Here is a 24,949-nt window from a genome sequence, read left to right on the forward strand (position 1 = left end):
GCACTTGTAAGAAAAAACCTGACAAAAACTAAGCCTGAGGATCCACACTGACTTTCCTGTGTAAACCTACACATCACACAGGGATGTAAAGAAAACTCAAATTTCCATGCCTGCTCCTGGAGGCATCAAGTGCTAGAGTCAAAATTGCAAACAGCCAAACCAAAACTAAGATGATCAAACTATCCTAGGACAGTTTTTTAACAAGAGAGAAATGAGGAAGTCCCAACTGTTGCTGAATAACAGCCTCCAAATCCACAGAATTAAGGACTTGGTACATCCACCAGCCTTGGCTGCACCCTTGGTTTATACAGTAAGGCAAAAAAGATTGACATTTAAGAAAAAGACGTCAAAACTCCTCCCCTGTTGAACACCTGAGCTTTTCCACTCAGGAGAAAATACTGTTGAGAGAACAATTTATTGTATTTCTTTATTAAGCCACTAATAAACACTAAGAACCTTTCTCAAAGAGGACACATAATATCTTAGTCTGGTTTGAAATTCAGCTTCCAGAGAGATGAGTACAGCCTTGATCAGTAAAACCTGGGACAGCAACATTTCAGCCATGTTCTCTATAATTATTCTTTTCTGAACATCATGCAGCAATATGCACCGTTGCTATAGAAATGGTGCTAACAGGAAAAAAAAAATCTATCAGCCTATGAATTGCCTGTTTGGTGTGGTGACTGCTATGGGAAACTACAACAGACGTCTGGGGAAGAGAGCTGGATCTCCTGCCTGTGTCACCATCCCCTGCATTCATTTATGGAAGTGTGTCAAGCCCAGAGTAGACAACTTCAACAAGCAAACAACACACAAACCAGTTATTTATCAATTTGAGCACCCCATTCACCTCTTTTCCATATTTCTACCTGCCTTTGGAAGGGTCTCAGAAAATCAGCCAACTCAGGAGAGGACAGATAAAGACCCAAATGCCTTTCTCCACCCAAGATCAGTCAGCAACCAGTGACCACCAAAGCATCTGCCTAATGAAACATCACAGAAACCTAGAAACCAAGTTATTTCAAATACAGGACTCCAACAGTCAGACAGCCTGACCTACTCAAAGTGTTTGAAACCGTTGAGCAAGAATACGTTTGCTTCTACTGAAATAATTCAGAGTGAATGCTTTCATGAAGGAAGCTAGTGTATTTTTAAGATGGTATCAGACTTTTTTTCTTGCTATCAAAATAGGAACTTGCAGTAGACCACAGGGCAATGGTGTCTCTTTAGACACTCAAGGCAGACAGGAATTTATTTGAAGGCCTGAAATTCTGGTAAAGCCATTTATTGTTTGTTTACTAAGAACAGCAGTCCAGTCACCAGAAAAATCTCAATGTGATTTCAGGTAAATGTGCATTATGAACAAGAGCCCTGCTGGAGCCACTTCTAAGCCATCTATCTACATTATTGATGAAAGGATCTGCCCTAAAGAGGGAATGACATAATAAATATCTACAGAACTTGTGTAACTGATGCAGAATACAATGCTTTCCAGAAGACATCAAAAAGACACCGAGATGTAGCAGCACAAGCATTAATTTGAAGAGCACAGCTGGCAAAGAGTAAGAACCAGCTATACAAAATCATTTGTATACCTCTAAGGGCAGTAAAGGCAAGCCTTAAATTCTTGTTACAAAACCAAGAGAAAGACACTGCAGGGGCAAGATTAATGACATGCCTTCGACACAGACTGTCAAGAAGGATTTTTAAGATTATTCCAGCACTATGAATTCAGCACAGTATGTTCACAAGTGATATTCTACCCAGCTACTTGGATATTTGAGCTATTCAGTGGATGACTGGATAATTATCACTCAAACATATCCTTAAGCTTATGAAACACAGCTGCGTCCATTTCTGCCAAATCAATGAAAGCAGACATTAAAGATTGATTTAAGTGCAGATATGTGTAAGCTGGAAACTTGGGTCCAAGAGTAATGACAGAGGTATTCTGTACACAATATAGTTGTGATGGATGTGAAGGAAAATGGTGTTTTGAATGTAAACTACTGGTTTACAGCAGATAACACTTTCCTTTTAAGGAAACCATGCCATTTGACATTTCATTTAACTAAAAAGAGAATGATATTCAACTTTTTGTTAATCTTTTAATGGATAAAAAGTAAACCTAGAACACTATAATGCAAGAAAGTGCATGGCATGACAGGGCAAGCTATCACAAGTAGGGATACAAAACCCATTGTCATGGGACCATGAGGTGATGGTAACTTTATCTTTAAAAAGCTCACAGATTAGAACCTTCCAAAAGAATCCCCTATCTGCTACTTCACTAACATTAACAGCCAAAATCTCTGATCATAGAAAAATGACTGGAAAATGCTTTGCTTCCTTTCCAGGTTCACCAAAACCATCACAGCAATAAAGCAGCACAAAGCTCAGGGAAACCACAATAAGAAGAACTGAAGCAAAGATCCTCAGATCCTGAGACATCTACCAGGTAAGGATTCCTGTTCCCTGGCAAATTCTGGTTGGAATCCTGCAGGAATTCTGTCCTAAATTTTGCAAAAACGTTTTTTCCCCCCTTCTGGAGAGAGGACACCTGTTGGTCCAGAATTACCAACAACAGTGGCTTTTTCTAAAGCAACAGACATTGGTCATCCTGGACAAACCAATGGAAGTGAATTCTTCACCTCATCTAAATGAAAATACAACACTTCTTCGAGCCCTGCCATGCCCTGTATTGCTGCCTTAAAACAAAATTTCAGTTTCATAAACATGTAGCTTAGCTAAGACAAGCATTTTTGCTCTCATGCAAAATTTACCTTGAATAGGAGGAAAAAACATGAAAGAAATGTCCATGACTAACACGGAGAACTGAAAGGGTCTGAGCAATTGTTTCAAAGTATTTGGAACGAGTAGCCCAAGTTACAGTTTGGACAAGGATTTTCTACTGCTTTGTCATTAAACTGTCCTTGTTCTGGAGGTACAAGGAAATCTGTCAACATTAGAAGGATGAGTGGATGCTGCACACGAAAGAGGGAGCAGCCTTGCCTGAGCAACAAAAAAAGCTCCAGTGAAGAGAAAGCTGTGCAGGGAAACAAACTCAGCTGGGAGAGCTCCACAGGGAGCCCAATTAAATATATATGTGTGTGTGCATGAGTGTATATATATAAACTAAACTAATTAAGATCTTTCAGTGTTATCTCAAAGTCAAGATCATCCATATCATTAAACTAAAAAACCAAAGCAAAACACAAATTAGTAATGCATTTCCCCATTCTATACTAGCAGGAAGCAAGTTGCCTCTCACCTGCTGGAAGAATGGCTGAAAAAGCCAATACCTTGGCTGCCCTTTGAAAACACTTTAATCTTTTAGTTTCATGTTCAGCTTGCCAAGTAGGGGAGGTTCATGCTGGTCCTGCTGTTATTTAAACATAAAAGAGAACCAGCCACATCATAAATAGGGTATTAGTACCTTACTGTTGAAATACCCTGAAGTCACGAGCCACAACATGGTTAGTGTGTTTTGGCAGGTGATACTTTTGAAACAGCTTTATCACTTAAAAGCAAAGCTATTTTAATGACCTATACAAATTTATCTTTCACTACCTCCCAGTCAGCCAACAAAAACTACCTAAGCAAAAACAGGCAACCCAACTACTCATTTAAATGCAATATCCATATAGAGATTTACAGGGTCTTTCTGACAGATGAATCTAGTTTGTTCACAAACAACAGAGCAGGGCTTTCCAGGAGAGTTGTGTGTGGCTAATACACACCATTGATCTGACAGAGCTGGCAAACAGACAGCAGGGCTGCTCTACCAGAGACTGCTGCATAAACCAGCCCCCTCACTAAAACATGAAACAACATCAGCTCACCCTGGGACCCAAGCAAATGCTCAACCCAGCCCCAAAAGCCCCAGACCCAAAAGAGAACACAATTCCCAAGAGGCATGTCCAACCTAGGCAAGACTCCTTTACCTCTTCCATGTATGTTCTCTGATTTTAAGTATTGTTACATTAAAAATCATCAGCCTCCTCATCATCAGAGAAGATGCTGATTATGAATTCCAAAAGACAGCATTTTTTTTCCTGTAAGCAAAGCACTTCTACCAACTTTAGGAGAATCAGAAATACAGAATAAGCAACAAAGAAACAGTGATCAGCAAGTCTAATGATAAGATCATAGAAACACACCCAACTGCCCTGGGGGAAAAAAGATATCCAATTCCATTAAGAGGCTGGAACATAATAGGGAAAGATGACACCAGAGAAAGAGACAAGCAACAAAAACTTCAGTTGCTGAAGTCCATCACTTCTCCTCATCTTCCCTCCCTCACTTCAAGTAAAATCAAGAAGATATCCACGACACTGAGTACCAGACACAGGAATCCGACACCTGAAAGCAGCACAGAGCTCTGGCAAATCCCAAGGCAGCAAGGGAAGCCTGTCTTTTCCTGGTCCCTGGAGAGATCTCACCTCTGTCCATGTCCTTTAACTCCACTACTGCCTGATTCTGTTTTCCATTTAAGAATATTATCTCATAAAAAGAGACGAAGAAAAAGTAAGTAAAATAATTTCCTAAGTCAGGAAAATAAGAGCTACCTTAAAAAAACCAAACAGGTAGAGCTGAAATAAAGGTCTAAACTCTTCTACAATCTATCTTTGTTTACAAATGAGGGATTTAGCACAAGTTTTGTGGGTGCAATAGCTTAGCAAGACATCTCTTACGTTTGTCTGATGAATAATGCAAGGAACTATCTTCCCTTTTTAGCAGTATCACTTAACAGATGCCAACTGGATTTCTATGTCTGTCTAACAGTGCAACACAAATACAACACACCTCTGAATTGTATCAACATACAGAGCTGCACAACAGATTTCACATCTTCCAAACCTACCCTTTATAAAAGACTTTGGCCTCAACAATGCCCTTTCAATTAATGTCTTTACTGTCTTATAAGTGATACAATTCAGATAAAGAATTAGCCTTCAACAAAACCACATCAGCCTCAAATCAATAGTGCATACATATTGTCAACTCCTTTCAGTCTAAACATGCTTAAAATTCATACCTGTTTTACACACTTGGTAAGTTTTGCTATAAGCCCTGACATAATGTCACCTTAAATACTTTAAAACTTTCCATTGTACATTAAAAAAATAAATATATATAGCAATGTGCAACATCACATATGTGGATATTTCTTCCCCCTCTCCCTCCCAGTCATATGGCACTAATGATCAAAAACCAGAAGAAATTAAAACTGTTCCAGCTGCTGGTCTCAGGCAGTTTTAGACCCCTCTTAACAAACTCCTGTCCCTGAATAGCAGCTTATACACAGCTATAGAAATACCTCTTTGAAGATAAATTAAATTGCCTTATCTGAAACATGAACTTGGTCCTAATTGAAGAAGCCTTCCCACCAAGACAGCTTCAGAAAAGAGTCAAGACTAACTTTTCAGAAGTATTAAAGGCAAGTCACAGCATGAAATACAGTTCAAGTTCTGTCATCACACAGACCCTATCCACATTAAAAAAAGCCAGCGAGTTAATTAAGTACAGGGGCAAGTCATTACATGCAGGCTCTGAGGAAGCTGCTCACAAGCAGGTCCTAGAGAACTCCATCTGCTTACCTGCCATTCCTCAAAGGTAAAGAAATACTGTACCTCAAAAGTAGCTTTTTTTGCTTCATATTGCTTTAATGTGCCTTCAGCTTTATAAAACACTGCACCTCCAGTACACATCAAGAGTGAAAACTTACCAAGCTTGCTTTTTTGTTTTATCTCCTGACTACAATTTGGTTAACATCATTTTCCTCTCTAAATTCCTTTAAAATTGTTCCAGGTGGACACTCAGCCACTTTAACAGATATTGGCAATGGAGCTGAACAATTTCCACAAATAAAATCATCCTTTACCAGCATACCTACAGCTACCTAAGGGTATAAAAGATAATCAAAGAATCACAGTTTCACACTGTGATGAGATTTGGTACTCCTTTGTCCAATGTAACACAATATGTACTTGTTTAAAGCACCATTAAAAACTTAGCAAGGCTTATCACTATGAATACCAAAATCTATTCTCAAAGAGCTACCTGGCAAAATCTGTTCAAAATAAATGCAAAATAGGCCCAGCCCAGGAGGCAAAAAAATCCCCAAAGGAGGATTGTAAGAAATTATGTATCATCAATAGAGCAAACAACCAGCAATGGGTGATGAGCAAAGGCTTTTTAAACACAAAGTAGCAAAAACATTTCTAGCACAGAGGGACATCTGCTGTTATATAAAGAACGCAGGAAACAGTTTCCTAAGAAACCACACACCTGACACCATCAGTGAATGACATATTAAAAGGTAATAATAATAAAGCCTTATAGCTAGGTAATGTTTAACCTCATTTTATCTTGAGGCAGACCTGCAAGGGCCAGGTTTTACCCACCCTAACAAATGCCTCAAGTTTCAGGCTGCTCACTGTCCACCACACTCGTGTCTCAGAAGCAGAGGGTTCATATGTAGCTAAGCAGAAATCTTGCTAATACTTCAGTAATTTTGCACTCTGAGCTCCAGAAAATACTTGCAAATCACTTGAACTGCATGGAAGGACTGAACTCAATGGATTCTACTCTTACACATTATTCTTTTCCAAAATGCCTGTTGGCATAGTTCTGTAAAAGTCTGATCAATAATTATATCAAAATTATTTAGAGGCACTTACCAGACAAGCCTGATGACTAATGACTAAACAAACTGGTCAGCCTAAAAGTACATGACTAATATTCTAAAAATACACGAGATAGCTGCCCCTTCTCAGGTAGACTTACCAATAAAGCACATGGGAAAAGTGCCTGTTGGCAGAGTGGTGTGGACCTGCCAGCAACAGCAGCACAGTTCAGGTGCCCTTTAACCACACAGGGAAAGTTAATTACATGACAGTGGGAGAGGAAGTGCAACAATTATGAGTCATCCAGGTAACCATGTGCTTTATCAATACGCTTCATAATGTTAAAGTTACTAATTAGTGACGGCACAAAACAGTGATGCAGTAATGGGAGAGTGAGCAGCTTGAATCTCTGGACCTTTTTATCTTTTACTGATCTGGCACTTAGAATTTATGTGCATTTTGAAATCCACAATGCAATGCCACCAGCATTCTAACACCTCACATCTGCTAACTGCAGATGCTTTTGCAATCCCCAGAATACTTTACATATTTCTGGACATGATCAGCTATGTGACCAAGTTTCCACCAACACCATCATCTCTGCCAACTCACTTCACCAGCCTACTGTAAAAGTTGCAACAATGGGTAAAGTTTAGCTCTGTGCCAAAGGGATTTTCAGAAGTGCCACAAGGATCCTAAAGTGCCTCAAATTTTTCTGCATAAAATCTGAAACAAAGTTGGAAATTTATTTCAAGCTCCCACACTTACATACCCAGCTACGGATTCAAGATAACTGCTCCACAAGCTCAGCTAATAAATAATTGTCATTTGATCCACTTTTGATTTCAGCTGGTTTATGGGAACTTGATTTTATACTTGCCAGTTGTCTCCACCACTAATACTTCTTCATGTTCCTTTCTCTGCCATGACATTAGCCCAAGAGTTTGTACAGCTGAAGTGAACAGTTTGGGGGAACTATCAAACTGAAAAACAAGGCAAGGGACAGGGGGGAAGCTTCATTTCTTAGCTGGGTAAGTTCTCTGATGCAGATCTCTCTACTGCATTATCTCTCTATTTCTGCCAATACAGGGAGAGAAGTGAGCAGTCAATAAAAAAGCTGTCACTGCACATGGGGTCACAACCTAATTCAATTACAAACCAACTTGGATTAGTGACAGCTGTGGAGGACCCCAAAGTTATCAAGCAAGCAACAGAAATTCAGAGCAATTAGAAGATTACACAAACAACCTGGCAATAAAACGAGTGGACTAGAAACAACCATTTACAGAGTTTACAGATTTGAGTTTTACACAGAACTCACAAGTCTATCTGTGCTTACACACCTCCTCAGACAAATTCATATATAAAGCTAATAAAGAAAAACAGTAGAGATGAGACCTTCAGCTTTTCACTGGAGGCTTCTGCCTGCCTACACATTCATCTGAAAATTATGTATCACAGCAGTTTGTACTAGTCCTGTTTATTCACATATTAGTCTCAGTCCAGTCACTCTGCGACACTATACCACTAATTCTAAATCTAAATGAAAATATAATACTAGAGTCTAGACAATTACCCCAAACCCTGGGCACGTTAATAATGTGATAAAAGCAATCCAATTTACAAACTGCATTAAGATCACTTTTTTCAGGATCTCTGCCAGTTTTATCTAGCTACTATTATCTAAGAAATACACCTTCAACTTCTGAAAAAGATCAATATCCTTCTTCCCCAGCACAATCAATCTGAGCCCATTTCAATGAGAGCAGACTACACAGTCTCCAAGCTGCCCCTCAATGAATAATGAGGGAGGCACAAATCAAACAACTTTTAATGCCACACTACTACAGCAATGGTCAGAGCAGGGACAGCCAGACCTAGGTCACTTCACACTTAACTGACTGCTGCCAACAGCACAGCTCCATTAAAGAGGAAAAGAGGTGACACATGCATATCCCAAAGCCTAAGTGCCACTGAGGCAGCTCCAAAGCCAGCGAAGCCTTCTGCACCACATTCTGCATCCAAATCACTTTAAAATGGAATTACAGCATGAAAGCCAGGGTACCTCAAGCTTCTCCTCTGCAAACCCTGTTACCCATTTGTTCTCTGAGCACTTCAGCCCTCGATAGCTGATGGACACACAGGACAAGCAGCGTAAGTCAAGAGATTCATGAGCTCCAAGAAATTAATAAATTGGGCCAACCACTTTTTGGCAGAGGAGCTCATAGCAAGCTCAACAGCCAAACTCCCTCACTGGCAGTTCTGCTTATGCCTTGGGCATGCTGGTTTCAACTCTTTAACTGATCCAGGCTTGTAACAATTCCTTACTTGCACTAGGAGCTAGACTGCTATCTAAAACCCACGGGAGGAATGGCAAAGACAACTTCCAGTCAAACTTCCCAAGTCTAATCAGCTGAGTGGGGGTCTCAGTCTTCCAGTCAAAGACTTTAAAAAACTGATTTTACTGCTTCAATAAGATTGCTAAGAACAAGTAATAAATGTGAGTCACCAGAGGGCACTAACGCTTCTACCAAATGGCAAATGCAGCCCTTCAATTAGGGAGGCTGATAATTACATCCACATCATCATGTATATTTTATCTGGATTGAGCTTCAGCCAGCTTGTTCTAATCCATGTTCAAATCTCAACTACATACTGATGAGGCACTGAGCTACATTAACTGTTGTGGTCACACTTGAAATGCATGGGACAGACTCACAGTCTCCTTAGAAAGACCAGGGAAAACAGGGCAGGCACACGTTCACACGCCAGCTCAAGCTTCCCTTGCCTACAGAATGTACGTGCACGTTTAAATACAAAGGAATTTCTGAAACAGGCATGGAGAACAGGCCACAAGTCCTGCATCTCAAAGAAAAAGAATAAATAAATATTCTTCAGAGTTTGAATCAAGATCTATCCTGTCATAGGGGACCACAAGCAACATCAGCCTGCAGAAGAGAAAAGGGAAAGGCTTCCCCTCGACCATCAAGCAGCAATGGATGTGTTGTTCTCTCACGTCTGGCATCAAATCAACTGCCAGGTTACAGCCTTAATCTTTAACACAGGAGGCTGCAGTTTACCACTGAGAAATAGGCAGGTTTTTAAACCACAAATATGATGCTCAGGAGGGGCTGATAAGAGAGTTCCTTGATATTCTGACCAAGCAGCTCTAGAGCTTCTCAGTGCCAGCCAAAGGTGTGCCTGCAGCACAGCCAGGGAGTTTCTGGGGCAGGAAACCTTGACTTGTTGGGGCAGTTGATACAAAGAACCAAAACACACCTAAACAGTGCAGACCTATAGAAATAAGGGCAAAGGCTCCAGGCCTTGCAAAGGTACACAGCTGCTTCTTTTCCCAATTTTACCCAAACTGTCATTCTTGTAAGTCAGGACAACAAAGCCATGGGAAGAGAAAGGGAATCCTGTCCTTATGGAAAAGCACACCTTAGCACCCAGCTGTTGTTTGTCTGTGCTGAAGTTACTGACGTGTAAAAAGTTACAGTGACAATAAGGCTGGGGTAGGAAGCACTCTGTGAGCAAACTCAGGGGATCTCCACGGGTTCAAGGCAGACACCACCTGTGCCACATGACATCTACAACCCATCTGGAAGCCCATGGGGAGCTCTGGAAACACCAGCTGAGAGTGTACTAGAGTAGCACACATCAGAACACAGTCCAAGAGAGTAAAGATCAACCTTATAGGCAGGTCAGCAACACTGCATTTTAAAATACTTTGTGGTGACTCACTAGACTTGTCAGTGTTTTATTTGCTGTACTCTAAGATTTACCAAACAGGTTCCTTTTGAAACAAACTCTCCTATAAAGTGAAACAGAGACTGGGAACAGCCTCCCTTGGCCACAAGCTGCTTCAATGCCCATCAATTGTGCCATTCTAACTCCTGAGTCACAGCCAGCAGCTCCAGTGCTCACAACACACCACGAGGCATGATACACCCTCCCTGTTTGGGACTTTGGGCCACCCTCCCCTGCTCCCCACTCCTCCTGACTGCAGAGCCAGCACTGGGAGCCTCCCACACTCCAGTTCCCATCTGGGGTGGCCCCATCCTGCTGGGCAGGAGCCCAGGTGGGAGCAGCTTGCCCACAGCCAGGACTCCAGTGCCATTCTCCCTAGGATCCCACAAGGCTTTTATGGACCTCTGGAAAACAAAAAGAGATGCAGTCACACATCCACACGTTCCAGGGGACTGAGCATACAGAGAATCTACTTAAAACGCCCAACTGCAACATTAAGACTCACTCACTTCAGCAGTCTTTTAAGGTGATTAATTCATAAACAGACCAAACACAAAGCCCACAAAGCTTCTGTTCATGCAGTAACTATGACACATAGACTTATATTAAAAGATGATTCCTACTGCAGCAGTAGTTCCAGGTATTTAAATGCAAAGATTTTTAACAGAAATCTTTCATTATTTTGAAAATACATTTCTGTTTTCTAACAAGAGCTGTAAACCAATACTTAGAAGAGAAACGTATCATGCCTTTGGTCGCTTATACTTTGAAAAAATGCAACCAATTATACTCCCCACCCCTGAAGGATATTTTCAACTCAGCTTTAGTTATTGAATGAAAGGAGGAGCTCAAATGACTCAGCTTCAAGCAAATATGAAGGAGAAGATTAATCCCGTATCTCAATGCAAAAAAAAAAAAAATAGTGGAACAAACTGATTAAGATGGAGGTGTGGCTTGTCAATTCAAATCTTTTAATATTCAAACACATCAAGCAGAACATTAGCACACTATGACTGCATTACTTTTCTTTCTTTACAGAAGAAATTTTGTCAATTTCAGACAGTTTCAAAAAAACAAAGTTTCAAAAACCACAGTCATTCAAAAATCACAGTCAATTTCAAAAACCGAAGTTTACACAAGCAGTTGAAGTTAAAGTTAGCCCTGTACCTTCATTCTTGTTCCTTAGTGCTGAGCAGCATAAAGATCAATAAAACATCTAAACACTGGCATCTTTAATCTACAGTCACAAGGCAAGATAGACGTGTAAAAAGGAAAAGACAGCTCCAAAATTCTGCAGGAAAATTCCCACATTTCTACAGGAAAAAACAAAAAAAACCCAAACAAAACCCTCTGGTGAGTAAACAGAATAACCTCATGAAGGGGATTTTCTTAGGGGGAGCATTGGACCAAGTTAAACATTTCTTATTAAAAGGCAGCAAAATAAGTTACAAGGCAGAATATTTCACAAGGGGGCTCCCAGACACCAAGGGACTGCTGTACATGCTCCACATGAATTCCCAAGTGCTTGTCCCCCACCTCAGCCAAGCCACAGCAGCATCTCCGGGCAGAACACACCCGCAGCTGTGCTGGGAGAATGTTTCATTCCAGACTAGCCAGAAGCTCCTTTACATGCAGCTCAAACTCCAAACACAGATGTCACCAGAGGGCACCCTCTCAATTCCAGTGACCCAGCTTTAGCAACTTCTGAGCAGGACTGCAGACAGCCCACGAGCAGGAATAATTCTGCTTCTGCAAGGAATTTCCTTTAAAAAAAAAGCCCACCATCGAAATTAAAAATAATAAAAAAATAATTCACTTATGTAGCCCAGAAACATAAAATATTTTCCAGAGTAAGCACAGACATTGCTAGGAAAAAAATCACTATTATCAACTTCTGTACAACATTATGCTGTGGCATTTGATGGTGCCAACTCAGTCCAGCTGCTTTGGCACCCATGTGGATCATATCAGCCCCCAAGAGCAGGGCCCAAGGCAGTACAGCTCATGCAGAGGTGCCTGTGGAAATCCTCTGGCTCTACTACACCTTACAATAACACACAAAAAAATGCATGAGTAGTTCTCAAGCTTTGGTCCATGTGTTATTTCTAATGCCCTGTTGAGAGTTAATAATGTTTTAAAACGAACACCTGATAAGTTGAAGTTCATTAAATAAAATTATGCACAACCAGTAAAACATGCAATAGGTCTCTATAACAAAAAGGGTCTCAAACCACCAGCTGGCATGAATAGAATGTTATAACCATTTTGTTTAGAAATAAACACCACCATAGTACAAGTAAAATGAAATCAACTGCAGAAGCAAGCAGTGATAAGAGAAAAATAGGAAATAATCATTGTGCATCCCATATTTTCCAATACTGAGAAAACCCAAAAAGCTGTAGGCCTATCAAACATCTGATTGCCTCGTTGTCTACCGATCCCATTTGAAAAGAAATAGTCTCCACCTTTCAAGCTATCTGTGATTGCAAAGCTCTTTAATTCAGCAGAGGCACACGAGGGATGCAGGAGTAAGACCCGTGCAAAAACACCTTTTTTCAGTAGAGGGATCTCTCCAATAATGTCAATATAGGAAACCTGCAAATAGAGATATACATCCACAGAATTTCACCAGGCCTACAACTCCTATTAAACCCCCAGGGCAAGTTACTCCAAAATATTACCTGGCATCACCACCCATTGTGGTCTGAAATATATCTACAGAACTGCCTTTCCAGCATCTGCTGCCAGTCAAGAAATAATGCTAAACATGCCTCATGTCTAATAAACAGCATCTATTTGTCCATCCTCTAAAGCAGATCCCCGTGTACTGGAAGGTAACATGCTCTGAAATTACTCTGGTTTACATGGCAGCAGTGCGACCTGGTGCTCATCCCCTGCTTACAGCCACTGTCCGTGTCCCTCGTATCCTCATCCCTGGACTCTGCCCTGTCACTCGTGTCCCCAGCCTTTCGTGCTCTCCTGTCACTTGTTTCCCCATCCCTGGGCACTGCCCTGCCCCTCGTGTCCCCAGCCCTTGTGCTGCCCTGTCACTTGTTTCTCCATCCCCGGGCACTGCCCTGTCCCTCGTGCCCCATCCCTGGGCACTGCCCTGTCCCTCGTGCCCCCATCCCTGGGCGCTGCCCTGTCCCTCGTGCCCCCATCCCTGGGCGCTGCCCTGTCCCTCGTGCCCCCATCCCTGGGCGCTGCCCTGTCCCTCGTGTCCCCATGCCTGGGCACTGCCCTGTCCCTCGTGCCCCGGTGCCGGGCCCATCCCCGGACAGGACCGATGGATAGCGGTATCTCCCCGCCACAGCCCCCGCTCCGCCCCGGCCGCCCTCCGGCCCCCGCGGCGCCCCCCGCGCGGACGCGGCTCTGCCCGTCCCCACGCCCCAACACCCCCGTCCCCGAGGGCTCCACAGACAGCAAGGGTGGGGTGTCCACCTTACAACCCACTCTTCAGCCCCGCAAGCGGGCACTGGGAGGGCGAACAGCTCTCCCCGAGCCCCGCAACGCTCCGTCCCGCAGGCAGGCTGGGGCCCCGCCGCCTACACACCGGCCAGGGGGGCTCCGCTCCTCGCCGCCCCCGCGTGAGGAGGAGGAGGAGAGGAAGGTGGGGAAGGAGGAGAGGGCGGCAGGTGGGCGGCGGAGCCCCGGGGGGGCCGGGACCCTCCCCGGATCTGGGAGGGGACGGAGCGCCTCCAATCCCCGGCCGGCAACAGCCCTGCAAGGCCCGGCGTGCGAGCCGGGGTGAAGCCTCCTTTCTTCTCTCCTCCTCCGAGGAGCCGGACAATGAGCCCCGCGGAGGCGGGCGCCGGCTCCCTCCTCCTCCTCCTCCTTCTCCTCCTCCTTCTCCCCGCCGCGACAGCGCAGCTCACCTGCGAGAGGGGGGATGGATGGCGGCGGGGCGGCCGCTCGGCGGTGCTGCCGGAGGGGCTGCGGTGTGTGCGCGGGTCGCTGCGCGCCGCCGGCTCCGCAGGCGCGGGGCGGCCGCGGCCACACTGCCCCACACACCCTCCCTCCCTCACTCACACACTCACACACACACACACACGGCGTGGGGGGGGCGCCCGCCCCGCCCGCGCATGCGCGCACACCCCCCCCCCCCCCACCGGCCCGCCTCCTCCCAGCGGCGCCGCGCGCGGGCTGCGCACGCGCCGCCCCAGCGCCGCCCGTGCCGCCCCCAGCGGGCGCTGAGCGCGGGGCGGTGTGAGGGGCGAGGGGCGAGGGGCGAGCTCGCTCCCTCACGGCAGCGGCGCGGCTGCCAAAGAGCACCTCGGTGTCAAACCACGCCAGGTGCTCGGTGCCGCGTCCCGAAACACCTGCAGGGACGGTGACCCCGCCGCCTCCCTGGGCAACCCGTTCCAGCGCCTGATGGCAGAATCCTGCTGTTGTTGAGGGACCTCTGGACATTATCCAGGCAGGGTCGCCTGGAGCAGTTGGCGCAGGAACGCGTCCAGGCGGGTTTGGAATGTCTCCGTGAAGGGAGGCTCCACGCCCTCCCTGGGCAGCTGTTCAGTGGTCTGCAAAGTTCATTTACATTGACACCGTCACCCTTTCTGTGTGGGAACTCCCACTTTCTGTGGGAACTCCGGGGGCAGCTCAGGACCACTCCCCCTGTCCTGTCCCTTGTGCCCTGGGACAGAGCCCGACCCCACCTGGCCCCACGCTCCTGTCAGGGCCCTGTGGAGGCGAGAAGGTCCCTCATGAAATTCCTGTGATCCAGGCTGAGGTCTCCATGAGGTGTCGCTCCCTAACAAGTGACAAGACAACGGGGGCAAGGAAAGGAACTAGCCCCAAAATAAAAACTATTACATTGACAAGAGCTCTGTTCTGAGGGGATGCAGTGCAATGACTTTTATGATTTCCTTCTCTGCTCCCACAGTCGTCAGGGAATAATCAGTTTATGGGGGGAAAGCAAGGCCTTTCAAGGTGTTGGCACCATTTCTGGAGTGAAAGCCCTCAGAAAACCATAAAGTTTTGCAAGAGTTGCTCTGCAGTCACCAGAGCTGGCAGTGCTGCCGTCGTGGGGACAGGAGCTGGCATCGCCACCTTCCCATCCACAGCCCCAGCCAAGCAGCCTCCAGCCCCAGTGAGTTACTGCAATAATTAATAGCTACCATTTATACATATTCTGAATGCTTTGAAAGCAATGCCTAATCTCATTAAATTGTGAATTGACTTGTTTTCATCCTGTCGTGGAGTTAAGACAGTCTCTGCTTCCTTCACATCCATGGGAGATGGAGTTGGTAAGTTGTTCCTATACTGGAACTGCTGCCATTGGCTCTATGGCCACCTGCTATGGGTTTTAATGAAATATAGAGCCACCTGCTATGCAGAATGATTGATTTTTATTAGACTTGCAGACTGGTGAGAATACAGGTATTATGATATAGATTAAACAAGCAGGCTGGAAAGAGGGTACCAGCTTTTAAATCTGTGACAGGGAAATAAGGCAGGCAGGATTTGTGGAACTACAGGCACAAATTTGACAATAAGCAAAAAACAACATTACTTTTAAGTAACAGTGCCATTTCCCCAATTTTAATAAAGCTTTGTGCCTAGAAAGAGAATACTATTTCCTCTTGTTTTGGGTTGGTTTGGGGTTTTTTTGTTGGTGTTTTTTGTTGTTGTTGTTGTGTTTTTTGTGGGTTTTTGTTTGTTGTTTTGTTTGTTTTTTGGGGTTTATTTTTTTGGGGTTTTTTTCCTTTTTGCCATGGTAATCTAGCACAGTATCAAATTCATTCTGAACCAGAATGAAATGAAATGAAAGGAAAATAAAATGCCAAAGGCCATCCTGCTGCAAGGTTTTCAACAGGTGAGTCACTGGATGCAAAGAATATTTCACCACATTTGGAAACACAACAATTTGTAATGTAGAAATAAGAAAATATTACGAAGTCATAGATTTGTTAAGGTTGTAAAAGAGCAAATAAGACAAATAAGAGAAAACAAGAAGTAGTAAAATCACCTCAGAAGGGGGAAGCAGTGGGATATTTTTTGTAAGCTATTCTCCTTCACTAAAGCAGGAGACAAACTACTTTATCTTGTAAAACAAAATTAGGGGTGTATACATGGATTAGGTGACAAATTTTCAAAGACATTTTACAATCCTCTCACTAGATGCTTCCAGAAAAACTGCCTAATGGATTGTGAGGAAAAAAGCAATGTCACAGACCCAAAAATAACAGAGATTGAACATGAAGTCATTCATAATCATGGTGAAAATCCAAAAGAGTAAGGTGTTTTTAATTTTGTTGTAAATACCCTTAAAATAATCTAGAAGAAAAGTGGTACAGAAGGAGACAAGAAATGCTCAGGCATCCTAGGCAGTGCTTCAGTAGAGATCTCTCCTCAGTTTATGAACACAGTCATGCACAAAACACATCAAGAGATAAAATGAGAAAACAAGAAAATGTTGTCTGTCCTGCCATGCTTTCATATTAAAAAGTTTTACAGAATGAGCAGGGAGGAGAATATGCATTAGGCTGTGAAACTGAAATGCCCAATTCCACCCAAGTTTTACACCAGAGCACCACATTTAGCTGCTTTTCACCTACGATTCCAGAATCCAAAAAACCATTTTACAGTACTCACCTGCCAACTCTATACACACAGTTGATGTTCCTTATTATTTTACAGGTACAGATCTCCCCCATTTCCCTAAATATTCCATTTAAAATACATTATTAGTTGAATATTTCAGCTGTGCTGTTAGACATTCAAATCACAATAAGCAGTGAAAAGAGGAAACGACTAGATGAAAATATGTGGCAAAATAGTCAGTTACAATGAAGAAAGCTGCTGTCAAAAATAACAGGAAACCACTGTCCCTTGTGACTGGCAGCTTGTGAGGGAATGGGTGCAGAGGCCAAACCTGAACCAGCACAGCCTTGGGAATTGCTGTGAATGAGCACAGCTGGAAATCTCAGAGCCCACAGGACACCACACTTGCCATCACCAGCTTTCTCTGGCCAGCTTGCAGTGTTCTCAATAATTATTTACTGTGGATCTCAGAGGTTCTTTTTTGGCCATATGTATCCTAGATTTTATCAGGAATTATTATTTTTATAATTCACTGCCCAACAAGCTGCCTTACAAGACTGTAACCAGCTTCACTGTACCCAACCCTCCCAAATTATAGAGGATATAACATTTCCTTTTGAAAGCAAAGTCTTGCACTTCAATGTAATCTACCAACTGAGAGGAGGAAATTTATCTGTCTGTTTTTAATTTCACACATGAAAACCATTTTTCCATTAGGCAGCACTAAAGGTGCAAACTGCAGTGTGCCTGCAGGAGAGGCTGTAATGAAATGTTGACATTGCAATCCAGGGCACTTGTTGATGTAAATTTTAAGTCTATAAAAATGCCAGCAGAGTACAGTTTATTATACTTTTTCATAAACAGAAGGTAGCATAAGCTCTTTAGAACAGAACATTCCTAATGTAAGTTACTTTAATGTAATCAGCTTTACTTGTGTGGATTATAATGCAGATTATTCTACACCATTTAAGAAAAAAAGGAGAAATAGTACTTTGAGTGGACATACCATGCTCTGGGATTAAAACTATACATTCCTATAAAATCAAATTAATTTTGCTGCCTTTCATCCAAACTTCCTCAGTACTGCAGAAGAGTACTCAGGAAGTACCTTTTTAATCTTGTAACAAATGATTTGAAACAGTATATCTTACTTTTTGGTACCTAGTTTATTAATTATTAATTGCTTGGCATTAAGTAAAGCTCTTCTATCACTGCCTGAATCTAGAAACAGTTACTATCACAAAAAGTCATCAGTTAAAATCAATTTGATGGAAGATGTCCCAGCTGGATGTCTGCTAAGTATTTAGTTCCCTAAGGAATGAGAATATAGTAGAAAATACTTCATTTACATAACGGGTAAATGTTATTTTCTATTCTTACTCTTTGACTAAGTTATTCCGTGAGTCTGACTGCACTTAATTCACACAAGTACATCAGGGTGAGAAACACTAAAGAAATGCAAAATATTGCTAAATTTACTTGTCAACTTATGAAAAGAAAATGGTATAACTTTTTGTTGAAACTGTGTAATCGTTTCTCACAATTGCAGCACAGTTCTGGTATCTGCCACCTTAATTCTGTTATTTCCTGATTTTAGAGTGCTTACCTATCCAGGTCTTTTATAAATGCAGTGCCATTAATATTAATTGTGCAATTAATATCCAGGTTCTAGTAAGGTGCACAGTCTGTGACATTTACACCTACATACTCCTACTTTTTGATCTGTGATCCTCTGTGATGTCCTTGCCTTCATTACAGGGAAAACAGGAGTCAGACTTGGATAAATATAACATTGCTGTAACTATCACCTTCTTCCTCTTTCCTTTTGGAGGATGTTTTTGCTTAATGCATAATGCACATATATTAGCATCTACCCCTTAATAAGGAGGATGAGCTTCCTGCTTCAATCATAACCAAATGAAATTTTCAGTCCATTCAGTTAAATTTGAAACCAAGCATAAAAAAATATTTTAATTGATGAAAATGTCTGTACCAGAGAAATCTGGTTCAAATAGACACTAGACACCCTATGTGTTTAGATTTTAGAGCTGGAGGAGAAAAATATTACTAAGAATGCCATGCTGGAGAGTAGATGGATGTTTCACAGCTCCTGTCACTCACTGTGTTCAACTGATGTGCTAATACTGCTCCCAAAGGTGTTGTGAGTAACGCTGGAACACCTCCTTAGGCTTACACCTCTGCTTGGGTCTCATTTCCGGCAACGATGAAACGAGGAGCTGGAATTAGAACAGCACAAGAGCACTCTGAACCAGCTTGGGGTTTTTCTTAATATTTTAAAAATCACAACTTGAAGAAGAGAGTATCCAAGCAGCAGCTTCTGAGCTCGCCCAAGCATACATGTAAATATATATATATATATATAGATATTTACATGTAAAGTGAGTGTATACATGCACAGCCGCACAGGACTTCCTCTACATCTGCAAAACATTGTTTTCCCAAGGTCAGCAAAGGCTCTTCCACACGTCTGAGCAGCGAGGAAGCTGCCCACGGAGGACACGGTATTCCCTCACTGTCTCTCGCACAACCTATGGATTTTTCCGCAGAAGGAGAAGGCTGTTCTTTCTGTGCCGCCTTCCCACGCTGCAGATGCGGGGAGCTCGAACCGAGCTTTCTGTCTGAGCCGTTCGCGACAGGGACGCTGCTGGCAGCGCCGGGGAGGCAGCCAGAGGCAAAGCCCGGATTGGCAGCACAGAGGCTGAATGCAGATGTCCTTCTTTTTCTGCTTCCCTGGTACATCACCAGACAGCACATCACTGCTGGTAAACTGCTAAAAAGGAAGCAAGCAGCATTTTTATGTCGTATAAATATCTATCTATACATTTTCCAAAAAGGATGGAGATGCTGGGATGCCTACATGATTTATGCACAGTATGGAAGTAGCACAAACATGATGATTTACAACAGGTTTTAATGACCGTCTGAAGGGGAAAGATACCAAATATGGTCAACAGCAACTGTTAATTGAAACAAGTCATATTTCATCTATGTAAACAAAGTAATGATCACGTCTGCCACAAGATTTCAAGAGATTTATCTTCCAGGCTCCCTAATATGGTTACATCTGTCCCCTGCTTAAATCCTATGTTCTTGCCATCTGCTCCTATGCACTTCTTTTCACCCTAAAGCAATGATGAAACAACTATCTGGAAAAGAAAAAAAAAAGTATTTTTCAATTTTTGAGCAAAATGTTTAACAACTGGAAAAAAACTGGAAAACCAAGCTCACAACCCCTTTGGCTCTCAGTTATTTTCTGTGGTTGGGAATGTTACTAGTGAGATGCTCAAGTGAAGTTTCCAGGAATCTTTACATCTCACTGTACAACAGGAAACACTGCACCCATAGATTAACATAGTCTTGTTATGGAATGTAATAAATTTGGGGCAGATTAAACTACCATTCAGTTAATCAGTCAAATTGTCACTGTGAGGTAATGTTACGTGGGGAGATCAGGAAGCATTTTGCTTTAAAAAGAAGGAAACTTCCTGGAATTCTTTATTTGCACTGTGGGAAGCCTTGATAGTTGTGTTCCTTTGAGATGTGCTTTGTACTTACCTCTCCTTGTCCAAACACGGAGGAGCAGGAAGGACAGAGCTGCAGCTCACTCTCCTTTCTGTGTGAGGAGAACCAAAGAAGAGCAATTCCACAAATCCTGTGCTCCTGCCTTCTGGGCAAGACTGCAGCCTGCTGGTCCTCATGTGGGCCACATTAATTAGGGAGCACTTTGCTCTGCATCCATCACCCTCTGTAGCCATAGAATGGATGGGCAGTCACAATCCATCTCTAAGTGATTATTTGAAATCCTTGAAAAGTATTAGAGATGCACAGAGCATCTTTTTTACCAGACAGGCTTGATGCAATGACAATACTGTCATGCTAAAAATTGCCTCATCCCTTCTCTAAGAGTTTTGTCAAACTTTATTTTCTTGGTCTGTTGCTTTCTCTTATATAGTAGAAATTATGGATATCACCTAATCATTCTCTTGAGCTTCATAGGAAGTACCTGGACTTGGTACCTCTTCTTTTCAGTCTTTTCTCCTTTGGCTGGTTTACTCTGCTGCTTCTATCTCCCATCATTATAATTGTTACTGTTGCAAAGATGGGAAACCAGAATTTTTTGTACTGCTTGTAAAACATTGTGAAGTATTTTCAGAAATAATGCATAAGAAGGCAAATTTACCCTGGCTTTTTTATCCACAGGTAATATCCTTGTCTGAAAATCTAGGCCTGTAGTTTCTACTGGTATAAATAGGTGCAGCTCCATTAAAGGCTTTGCCATGAAGGATGTGGAGAGTTCAGGCAGTTCAGCTTTAGTTTCAATAAACACTTAAATTTCTGAGATAGACAAACCACATTGTTCTACAGCCAGCATTTTCAGACCAGCTTACACAGTTGTCTTGGGAATACCTTTGGGATGAGCAGAGCAGCCAGCCATCATCTGCTGCAGTCTGTGCATCCTGTCTGTAAGTCTGAGCTGCTGGTAATCCCTTTGGTACTGTGCTGCTGCCTGCCCCAGGGCTTTGCTGGCAACTGCAATTAGATAAATATTGGGTTTTTTTGGTGGATAGATGATGTCTTGCTCCATACCTGCCTCAGTGACAGTTAGAAAGCCAGGTTATAGTATACTCACTCATTTTCAAATGATCAAAAAAGGGTAATGCCTCGGCTACTCCAAATAATGCATTTTTTCCTGTGTATCTCAGGTATTGTCAGGATGATTTGGTTCAGTTACAGAGTCAGGACATGGAGAAAATGTTGAATGTTAGGACTTTGCAAACACTCTTCTAGACAATTTACATTAAAGGAAAAGAAAACCTTTAGGAAAACACCGCATAAAATTTCAGTATTCTCTACCCAAACTAAGAAATCTGTGTATAAAATTAATCCAGGTTTCTAGATCCAAATTCTGTCTTAAGGCATGAAAGACTTTTCTTACCAATAACAAATACTATGGGGAAAGTAGAGAGTTTTCAAAATTTCATTTTAAATAGAAGGGATAATAATGACATTTTTACATTCTTATCATACCCATGCTGAAAAACCACTTTAATATTCATCAGAATAGCTTCTGATAGATGAAAAAAACCCACACCAATACGTATATTTTTAAAGTAAATAAGTCAGTGTGTACGGAAACAAGGCCTGTTTCTTGAGAAAAACCTGACCTGGAGCACTTGCACTAAATGGTCCAGTGTTTATAAATGTGACTCAGCTGGAGATGGTTTCTGAACTTCTAAAATTTTGAAGATATTTTTCCTGTATACTCTGGAAAGGCTTCAAAGTACACTCAGCAAGCAAATTTCAAAAGTACAATGGCTGTATTTAAGCTGTTTTTCACCTTAAGTTTTACTGCAGTCTGATTGACTCTCTGGCCAAACCTGACATGCATAAGCTAATTATCATTTGCATATGATCCTTTCCCACTGTGATCCTTGGAAAGATGAAAAGATTTATTTAAATACTGAAATCTGAGCGTTACAAACCTAAACAAGACACATGCTGACTCTGAGAGGATGAAATCTCTGTTCCCAGAGTTTTCTTTTACTTTTCAAGAGAGGACCCATCCATCATGATGACAAGGAACCTAATCCATGATACTGATTTGTAAATAGAGTTTCTGACAGTTTGTGGTTCATACTTTCTACAAACACATGAGAAATAAACATTCAACACTGCTACAATCTAAGTTCATCACTTTAAAATGTCCTCTCCAGCTACTTCTGTATGTCAGGTAATATTAGAAAAAACACATACCTGAGACTCAAAGGAGCATTGTTACACCCTGAAAAACTAGACATTCATTATAAATTATCCTTTGAGAGCTGCAGGAGAAAATACTTTCCCACCAATTATTGTGACATGATGTAAGATTGGAGTGGTTTATTCTATACCACAGTTTATGACATCGCTTTTGCCAACATGTGATCTGAACACTTTTCAGCACATTATGAACAGCAACTAAAATTGGACCAATTTATTATCTTGTTCTCCCTGGAGGAGAAGGGTAAATAAGCTACATTGTGATGCTTCATTTTAGATGTACCTCAACATACTCTTAGTTTTCAGTAGAGAAGATAAGATTGAAGAGGCACATCCTGAACTGGAGTCAGAAATTAGAGTTTTCCAACAGTCCCTCACAAGGACCATTCTTCTGGACTTCTACTGTTCAAACAAACTGAATTTGGGAACCTCTGTCTCAATCAACAGCAGCTCAGGTGGGGTTTATGGAGATAAAACAAGTATGATATAATATAGATTTGGTGTTGGGAGCACATTTTAGAACATGAACTTAAAATTAAGCAGTTTGCTTAATTATGGACATATGACAATAAAAATTGAATAGGATACAAGTACTATATAACTAAACAGAGCATATGGAAAACATGAAAAATATGATAATATTTTTAGCAATAGATCCTTAAACACTATTTTGCATTTTGTCTTCTGGCTTAAAATCTGTATCAAAAAATAAAAGAAGGTTGTGAAGAAGAATTTAAAAGAACTACAAGAGAAAACTGTAAAACAAGAGAAACTAGAAATAGTATGTTTAGATGCTTTGTTCTATTGATGTTACTGAGAATGAGAGACAAATTTCTTCCCTTGGTTATCATCATCATCCTCCAGTGACACCAGGAGGCCATGCACCTGTAGGTGCACACAGCTACAGGTAGTGACAGTTTCTACTCTCTTCAGATGCAATTTAATGCAACATACTTTGGCTCTGGGACTCTGTGCCAGACAACAAATAGTTCAGCAAAGGGAACAGAGAGCTTGGAAGATTTTTTTAATGGTTAGACACACACATGCATAATAACAATGTGCTGACAGTGCAAGCCTTACTGTTGGTGATGCTTCAGAGCATAAACTGATCCCCCACTAGAGAAATGTCTCTCCTTTATCTATTTTACATAAAGTTCAGGTTCATTATGCCTTGCTTCTAGTATTTGGGGTTTTTTATGACCAGTTATTTATAATAGATTATTAAAAAGTCAGACTGCATCAAGTTTGCTTGGAGGCAGAGGGAATAAGCATGTGCATATGTGAAATTTTTGTCACTGCATATTTGGAAAAAGAACATTAAGATAGGATCTTAGAAAAAAGGTCACCTGTTTCTCCATTCAATCCTCTAATCCCATTTGAGTTAAGTGCTTATGTTTGGATCCCTACAGGTAGGAAACATCTTTCAAGACTTTTCCCTTTCAATTCAGTAAATCTCTTCTGCTGGTTTCTTCCTATTAAGTAACTGGAGACAGGTATTTAAAGGAAGGCTGCACAGTGAGCCATGAGGAAAGGCAGCAGGTTGGATGGATGCTTACAGAAATACACTGAGAAGATACTACCCAGCTCCCAGCTCTTATCTTTCATTGGCAGAATAGAATGAGGGCAACTTGACTTCCTAGCTGGTCTACTGACCCGTGAGAATAAAGGGAAGAAAAATGCCACTGTGTGATAAAACAGGTAAGACTTGCAAAGCAATAACAGAATATGCATAACACCTCAGAAAACGTCCTTAGGAAAATAATTAAGTAACTTTATGCTTCTCTTTTTATTAGAAAAAATATAAAGGGAGAGAACCACTAGCAGCTGTATGGAACAGAGCTAGCTTTTCAGGAAAATACACAGGGCCAGATCTTCCCTCCTACTTCTTCACATGTTTTCTGCTCTTCAGGCCCATGGAAACATGCCAGGAAAAATTAATTGGCAGAGGACCATATTATCTCTTCTACACAGTTCCCATGTAGTGTCTCAGAGAAAGACCATGCAGCTAGGGAGCTGGCTGGAAAAGCTGCCTGCCTGGGGAAAACTGTCCTTGACTCCCACAGATCCCAGAGGATATGTCAGATTTCAGCAGGACCTCTCTCTCTTGTTATCTGAGACAATCTGAAGAATTCTCTGAGATTTCCTTCTATAGATGAAAAGCTGGGGCTCATTCGAGCATTGGGGTTTTTCCATGGGGAGGTTTTGGCCAGAAGGATGAATGCTGATTTAAGGACAGCTCTCTTTAA

The 24,949-nt window shown here is 42.1% G+C and overlaps 1 protein-coding gene and 2 long non-coding RNA genes across 9 annotated transcripts in view; 2 read left to right on the forward strand and 1 right to left on the reverse strand.

Moving 5' to 3' along the window:
* The window catches only part of RALGPS2 (Ral GEF with PH domain and SH3 binding motif 2), a 115,892-nt gene extending 101,063 nt beyond the window's left edge, over positions 1-14,829 (reverse strand). The window contains exons 1-2 of one of the 7 annotated variants that reach the window (XM_064427676.1): positions 14,255-14,397; positions 12,929-12,974 (exon numbers count right to left, since the gene is read on the reverse strand). The gene's annotated coding sequence lies outside the window, so the exon portion shown is untranslated. Of the gene's footprint in view, positions 1-6,789; positions 6,940-12,844; positions 12,868-12,928; positions 12,975-13,820; positions 13,957-14,254; positions 14,413-14,698 lie in introns of those variants that run through there. The other 6 variants (XM_064427673.1, XM_064427670.1, XM_064427678.1 and 3 more) reach the window with 6 other exon arrangements.
* Positions 14,830-14,896: 67 nt separating this feature from the next.
* Positions 14,897-19,482, forward strand: LOC135304832 (uncharacterized). Its single transcript, XR_010366052.1, has 3 exons — positions 14,897-15,625; positions 16,105-16,194; positions 18,962-19,482. It is a non-coding gene; the product is annotated as an uncharacterized LOC135304832 (long non-coding RNA).
* Positions 19,483-21,117: 1,635 nt separating this feature from the next.
* LOC135304833 (uncharacterized) lies at positions 21,118-24,401 on the forward strand. The gene is made up of 2 exons (XR_010366053.1): positions 21,118-23,158; positions 24,184-24,401. It is a non-coding gene; the product is annotated as an uncharacterized LOC135304833 (long non-coding RNA).
* The last annotated feature ends 548 nt before the right edge of the window (positions 24,402-24,949 follow it).

The sequence above is a fragment of the Passer domesticus genome, chromosome 7 (genome assembly GCF_036417665.1).
Source record: "Passer domesticus isolate bPasDom1 chromosome 7, bPasDom1.hap1, whole genome shotgun sequence".
In the NCBI taxonomy this organism is placed as follows: domain Eukaryota; kingdom Metazoa; phylum Chordata; class Aves; order Passeriformes; family Passeridae; genus Passer; species Passer domesticus.